The sequence below is a fragment of the Coenobita brevimanus genome, chromosome 1 (genome assembly GCF_032717465.1).
Source record: "Coenobita brevimanus isolate Jiangsu-jjx chromosome 1, ASM3271746v2, whole genome shotgun sequence".
Lineage (NCBI taxonomy): Eukaryota > Metazoa > Arthropoda > Malacostraca > Decapoda > Coenobitidae > Coenobita > Coenobita brevimanus.
In genome coordinates this window covers 58,729,563-58,737,476 of record NC_136954.1, presented here as the reverse complement: position 1 = coordinate 58,737,476, position 7,914 = coordinate 58,729,563, and positions in this window count along the sequence as shown.

Sequence of the window (7,914 nt, the reverse complement as noted above, 5' to 3'; positions counted from 1 at the left end):
CAGGGCGACTTGGAGGCGATTTGTTTGTGGCCACCCCAAACGGGATTGAGGCGTCTGGCAATAGATACATAGATAGATAGATTAAAGGCTGAATTCAGTAAACCTCACCCCCCCCACTGGCTAGAGGTCAGATACTTTTTAGTAAGATCTTTTGTGTATGTGTGCCCAAGCACATACATACATACATACATACATACACACACACACACACACACACACACACACACACACACATTTATGTATATATATACGTATACCTCAATATACGATACCCCTAGATGCGATACTCCGGCTTAACAATGGGGGTACAAATACCACCATACCCCGCCTAATGATGGCCAAACCCCAGTTTAACGATGAGTTTTTATTTTTGAAAACAATTTTGATGAGATTTGAGACTAAAATTGTGTGTTTAGGTTGATTTATAAACTGTTTTTTGGCTTAGATTAATGTGCTTTAGCCATAGGTGGGGTGAACATTGTCATTTTGGGGTACAGTTTACTAAGCTTGATTTTTTCCAGACTTACATTTGACAATTTTCGATTTTATTTTGTTGGTTTTATTGAGTTATTTACAGGAGTTACGCTTAGGTTAGCTTCCTTCACAGCTGTTGGGCCATTTAGATTGGCTTTAAACTTGTTTTTGGGCTCATATAGGTGGGTTTTGGACTTGGTTGGGGGGGAAACCCAGGGGTGAAAAATGCATCCCATTACTTTAAATCTTAACTCTACCACGATATATGATACCCCTCCTAACGATGTGATTTTACCTAACCAATTGCAATGTTAAACAGGGGTATACCTGTATATACATCCAGTATATATGGAAATCTGTGTGTGTGTGTGTGTGTGTGTATATATATATATATTTGATCAGACAATGAAGGTAATGGACAGAGTTTTAAAAGGTATGATTAGAGAAAGAGTGAATATTGATGAGATGCAGTTTGGGTTTATGCCAGGTAAGGGGACCACTGATGCCAAATTCATTGTTCGACAGCTTCAGGAAAAATATATTGGTAGGAGAAGGGATCTGTATTTTGTTTTTGTTGATTTGGAAAAGGCCTTTTGACAGAGTCCCTAGAGAGGTGGTGAAGTGGGCAATGAGAAAGCTTGGCTTGGTGGTGTGGCTGGTTAGGGTGGTTATGGCTATGTATGTGGGTGCTCGCACCCAGGAAAGAGTGAATGGAGATTTGAGTGATGAGTTTTCCGTGAATGTTGGTGTGCATCAGGGGTCAGTTTTGAGTCCCATGTTGTTTATCATGGTACTTGAAGCCCTCTCATGTGACTTTAGAAATGGACTCCCATGGGAGATGTTGTATGCTGATGATTTGGTGTTGATTGCAGAGAACGAAAGGGAGGCAGAAGAAAGGTTTAGGAAGTGGAGAGATGGTATGGGGCACAAGGGCTTAATGGTAACTGCAGATAAAACAAAAGTGATGATATCTACAGTCGGTGGCGGTACTGTCAAAAACGAGGGAGAGTGGCCATGTGCAGTTTGCCACATGGGTGTGGGAAATAATTCTATCTTGTGCAGTGTTTGTGATAAATGGGTGCACAATAGATGTAGTGGTATCAGAGGCAGACTGTGGGATAATGCTGATTTTATGTGTACGGCGTGTCTGGGAGAGCAGGTGGAGATTGTCAGGCATGAAAGGATTGAACTTGCTGGTGAATCTCTTGACTGTGTGGAAGAGTTTTGTTATTTGTGAGACATGTGTGCTGGAGATGGGGCTGGAGCTAGCTCTGTGGTTAGGGTGAGAAGTGGTTGGAAGAAGTTCAGGGAGCTCTTGCCTCTTCTGACATTGAGAGGGCTCTCCCTACGTGCTAAGGGGTCTTTGTATGCAGCATGTGTTAGGAGTGTAATGCTGTATGGTAGTGAGACCTGGGCGGTAAAGGAGGAGAATATTCACCGGCTCAGACATACAAACATGACAATGATTAAGTGGATGTATAGTGCGTCCCTGCGTGAAAGGTCCAGAGGGGCTGGGTTTACGATGGAAGAGTTGAGAGGTAGGATGAGACTGGAGTGTATTGGTGTTGTGATGAGGAGAGGTAGATTGAGATGGTTTGGACATGTGGAGAGGATGGGAGATGATAACTGGGTGAGGAAAGTGAGAAGTGTTACTACTGGGGGTGGGGTTATGAGGGGTAGACCGAGAAAGACATGGGATAAGGTCATCAAGTGTGACCTCAGGGTTAAGGGACTGAACGGGGAGACTGCAATGGATCATGCAGAGTGGAAAGCCGCCATTAGGTGACCAAGGCCGACGCATGCAAGCATGTTGGAGCCTTTAAAAATGAAAAGATATAAATATATACATATACAGGACCGGCCTAGCCCTACCGAAGAAGGGACGATATAGCCAATGTATCTCTAGCCAGTGGCTTAGGCTGTCTGGTAGAGACTGTATGTAGGGTGAGAAATGCTTGTGAGTGATTGTAGTGTGGCTTTGGATGTGTGTGTAGTCTGTGAACTAAGTGTAATCGGCCCACCTTAAGCCGACTGGGTGCAAGCATACTAGTATGCGACATTGGTTCAACCACAGCACCCCTTGTGTCTGCCAAAGTAGCAAGCGGCTTGGTGAACGCTTCCCAAAGTTTTTACAACTCTGGCGGGAGGCGAACCCACGCTCACCAGCATGTGAAACGCACACTCTACCACTGTACCACAGAGGCTCCATATATATATTATATATATATATATATATATATATATATATATATATACACAGTAATCTCTGTAATAACCGGACGCCCATTGCCCAAACACCCCAATTTCCAGAGATTTTGGGCCTGGGCCTTCGGAACCCCCAAATGGCCAAAAATCGAAAAAAATCCAAAAAAAAATCCAAATTTTTTCCCAACTGTAATTTGAAATTGGCATGCGGGGCTGAACAGCTGTGTTTACACACGGCCCCTTCACCCCTTCCTGCCTCCCCCCTCCCCAGTTACTGTCTAACTACCATCGTGAGTAGATGCTCATTGCAATGGATGCCTCACGTGCTCGTTTTTGTGGATAAACAGTGAATAAACTGCAATACCTCACCATTAGACCACATGGAAATTTACTGTGTTGTGCAGTGTTAAGAAATTAGAATTTAGAGTGCAAAGGATTAAGCGTGGAGTGCAAATTGGCGGTTGAAACTCGCGTGCTACAATTAAGAACAGAATGTGCAGTGTTAAACAATTGTAACTTACAGTGCAAAGGATTAAGTGCAGCACAACACTGGATTACTGTATGTGCTTCAAGAGCATTTTCACCACTGCCAGAGCCTTAGAGGAGGCGACCACAGTTGTGCTGTAAGTACCCTGTACACTGCTAAATATTTTCCATACTCATTTCTAATTTCTCATTCTCTGGCTCCTTTTCATTTTTCATGCTTTATGTCCATTATTGGTGTGAATAGGGTCTTGAATAGGTGCTATGCATGTCCGGTATGGAGTTATTTAGGTGGCTTTCAAAGTTAAGCTGGGTTAGGGTCCATAAGTACCAGTCCAGGAGGCAGGGGCCCAATATCCGGACATGCCTTTGGCTGTATTACATTGGATACTGGGACGATTACTGTATATATACAGGTATATATATACATATATATATATATACAGTATATTGAAAGACACCTTAATCCTACAAGGGGTGGACACAAACAAATCGCCTCCATGTCGCCCTGTCCCCCGCCATTTCATTGCCCTGCTCCCAGCTCACACCCCCCTCTCTCATATACTTCTCCACCCCATCCCTCCATCTCATCCTTGGCCTCCCCCTCCTTCTCCTCCCCTCCACCTCACTCACATACACTCTCCTCATGAGATTAAGGTATGGTGTTGCCACATGTCCCCGCCAACCCACCTGGGTAGTGGCAACAGCGGGGAGTGACATTGCGCGGCCTATACAGTCTTCACATGATCACCTTACAGTTAGCAATAACTCTGCATGTGTGTGGCTTTGCCTTATCACCCTATTGTTGGCAATAACTCCCCATGTGTGTGGCTTCTTGCCTTCATATTGGGGTCTTATTTGTGTTTTTTTCAGTGAACCAAAGCTTTTATGAATCATGCCTAAAGTTCAGGAAAAGAAGGGCAGGGTGAGGCTTTCTCTTTTGCAAGAAACTGGAAATAACTTAGAAGATGGAGTGTGGGGTAAGCCCTGGGGCGGTGATGAAGGAGTATGGGCTAAAGAAAACCCAAGTGTAAGACATAGGCAAACACAAGGACAAAATCATGAAATTGAAACTGCAACCAGAGGTGGGTGCTAGTGTTAGTGAAAAACCTAAAATGTTGGAAAAGTGGTCTCTGAAAAAACGAAGTTTGAAAAATTAGAGGAAGTGTACAGCTGGTATAAGCAGGAAAGACCCAGGGACTGCCTGTGCATGTGCCTAAGATACGGAGCACTGCACTGAGGTTTGCTGAGAAACTAGGAATCGAGGACTTTGTGGCAAGTGTTGGGTGGATAACACGATTTTGTAGGTGACATGACATTACACACAGAAAAATTGTGGGTGAGAAGTGCAGTGCTGACTTTGAAAGTGCTCAGCCTGTCGTTGAGGAACTAAAGAAGATTAAAAGGGAGACAGGCCTTCTGGACTAGCAAATTTATAATCCTGATGAAATGTCAGGACCAACTTCTTAAATGTGAGGGATGAATGACGCCGGTCACTCTCATCTCAAATGTCAGGACCAACTTGCCTAGCCCAGGGCTCCTATGCTCCATATTGGGCAACGTAGGATTGGATGAAACTCTGCTTTTTTGGAAAGCCCTGCTTAACACCACACATGCCAAGAAAAGCCAGTCCAGTGTGCCAGGCAACAAGCAGTGCAAATCATGGGTGTCTGTGCTGTCGTGTGCAAATGCCGATGCTTCGCACCAACTGAGGCCAACTGTAGTAAACAATGCAAAGCAACCATGGGCAATGAGGTCCATCATGAACAGTTTGCCTGTGGATTATGACAACAATACCAAAGCTTGGTTCACAGGCAGGATAACCAAGTCTTGGGTTTTCGACTGTTCCATGCCCTCAGTCAAGGGGTGAAGGATGAGGGAGCACAATGTGTAGCCAGGTAAGGTTAGGGCTCTGCTGGTGCTGGACCAGACCCCAGCCCAACCCTCAGAGGAAGTGCTGACACCCATGATTGGAAAATCAAAGCCACGTTCCCTTCTGCCAACACAACTTCCACCCTGCAGCCCATGGACCAGGGAATCATCAACAACTTTAAGCAGCATTATAGGAGTCTGATGTTTGACAACATTCTGGTGGTAAAGATGGAGACAGAGGAAGGACAGGACACCAGAGGGCAGTGCAGTGTTGAGGCATGGAAGAAATATAACAGGAATGACACTGTCCTGAACATCAGGAAGGCATGGGACCTTGTGGCCACCAGGATACTTATTCATGGGTGGAATGTGATATTTAGCCAGAGGGAGCACATGCAGCAGCAACACATGGAGGCAGCAGATTTTTAGGGCTTCACTGCAGAGGAGTGCAGGGAGGCTTTTCACCAAGCAGGCAAGGCTGAAGTGGGCATGGAGGACATCCATGAATGGATGGATATGGATGCTGGTGATCCTGGCTACCACATCCAGTCCAAAGAGGAAACTGTGGTGGAAATGACTGCAGAGGAGGTACTGGCTGAGGAGAAAGTGCAGGAGTTTACTAGCAAAGTCAGACTATCCCAAGCCAGCGACAGTGTTGACACACTTTTGGACTTCCTCATAGACAGCAATGATGAGGATCTCCAAGTGCTTTACCCTCACCTGAGGGAAATGAGAACCAGAATTAGGAAGAACAGAGGGAGATGTATACCCATAGCAGACTAAGAGTGATGACTTCTCCAAGCCACCACTACCACATAAACCTAAGGAAAGGAAGGACAGTTGGACATCAGACATTTCCTTGCCATCCACCTCTAGCCTCCCCTCAAATGAAGCTGATGTCTCTCGGCCCTCAACCTCTGACCAAGGGACACCTACACCATCACTAACACTATCCCTGATGATCCCAAGTCCTTCCATCACCCCAGCATCACCTCTAGTGCTGATGAAGGGTGACTCTGACAGTGATTAATCCACCTCCAGGCCTGACACTGGTTTGGTGGGGCCAGTATGGCTACCTGTGTCAGGCATATTTCAGCAACAAATGCAGAACCCCTACTTTTGGAGGTAAGCCTTACTGTACAGTATTTTACTATCCCTATTTACTATACTACAGTATTGTATGTGTGCATATTTTATTAGAGTCAGTACTGTATGTACCACTGTTAACATGTGCACAATAATGCATTTAAGTGTGAGTATTAATTATAAGTTCAGATGTCTGAAAGTTAACATAGGTTGCTAGGTTTGGGTGCGCATTGTCAGGAACTCAGCCTGACCATTGGTATCAGTGATTGGGCAGAAAGTTTATCAAAATACCAGAGAAATTTCCTTTACATGTAGCCTTGGTTACAGGACTCTATTTAGTAGGAAATTTGAGAAAACGGAATATGGATTGGCTGAATTAGTTTGTTATATCTAGCATCTACTGTATATACATACATTCAGTCCTTGAATAACATATGGCTGAGTAATGCATTTTTGTACTTACACAGTCAGCACAATGTGACAGGTCCTAATCAACACGGGGAAAATCTCGAGCTTATGTGGGAAGTGTCAGCTGCCCTGGCAATGCAATCTGAAAGTCACGTGCAGTGATGTCACCCACCAGGCTCATCATGCCTGGCCAGGTTATATCCGGGTACCTGTCCTGGGCACATAACTGTATACTCAGTCCTTTTCACGTCTCTCCAAGTTCTACCCGCTCTGTGCAACAAGATTTTTTTGTGTGTTTGAGTGTCAAGCGAGGACAATGGCTCTTAGTTGTGCCACATAATCAGCCCTAGCCACCCAGAAAGCGGCACATTTTCACATATGCCCAGATGTATGAGATGGCAAAGGAGTTAGAGCAGGGAACGAGGCAGGTAGAAATGACAAAAAAGCATGGCATGAATGAAAGGACCATCAGATGTTGAAGAAGGAAGTGCAGGAGCAGCAACATCTCAACAATGACAACAACAACACTGGGGGTTGGGGGTAGGGGGTAGGGGGAGAGTGTTGTGGAGCAATGCATCAACAACGGATGGGTACCCAGCCTAAATTTGCTTTCGTTAATGCTATTTGAATACCATTCATATTCTTAATTACAATGGTTATATCTCTTTCAGTGTTTCACCTGATGGTGGGTATAGGTAAGGGGTAATTTATGTGGGGTAGGGTGGTAAGAAGGAGTAAAAGTGAGAGTTTTAGAAAATTGCCAAAACACACGGTACTGTTATACATGCAAACATATTGTTTGAGCAACGCAACTTTGAGCACCACGGTCCTTCTCCAGGCCATACCATCTGCATTACTCGATGACTGACTACATATACAGTCAAGTTGCCTAATTCACGTATCTGTAAGCCGTGGATTTGTAATCAGTGGTACTTTGTCCAACCAGTCCCAATTTTTTTTATTCCACAGAAAAAATTGAAAAACACAGTTCCTAGGTTCCAAAGTGGCTCATTTCCGAGGAGATTTATAATATCCGGGCACCCATGATGTATTCTGCGGCTGCTAGCCAATCACAGACAACCCAGACCCAGAAGCCAATCACAGCATGGCCCTGGTGGCAAGTGTGTACACTACAGTCACCATGTTTTGTTTACCTCCTGTCCCGCCAACCGCCAACTATGTGTGTACCCCTGTGAGCTCTGAGTGCTACTTGGCTTTTTTTTTTTTTTTTGGTCAAGGTTACCTCTCCCTGGGCTCTGTTATGGATGGCCTCAACCCCATTTAACTTTGTAAACTGTGGAAATCGTAATCCGTGGGTAGGTACCAGTCTCTGAATGCTGTGGATTAGGTGACTTGACTGTATATGTGTGTGTGTGTGTGTGTGTG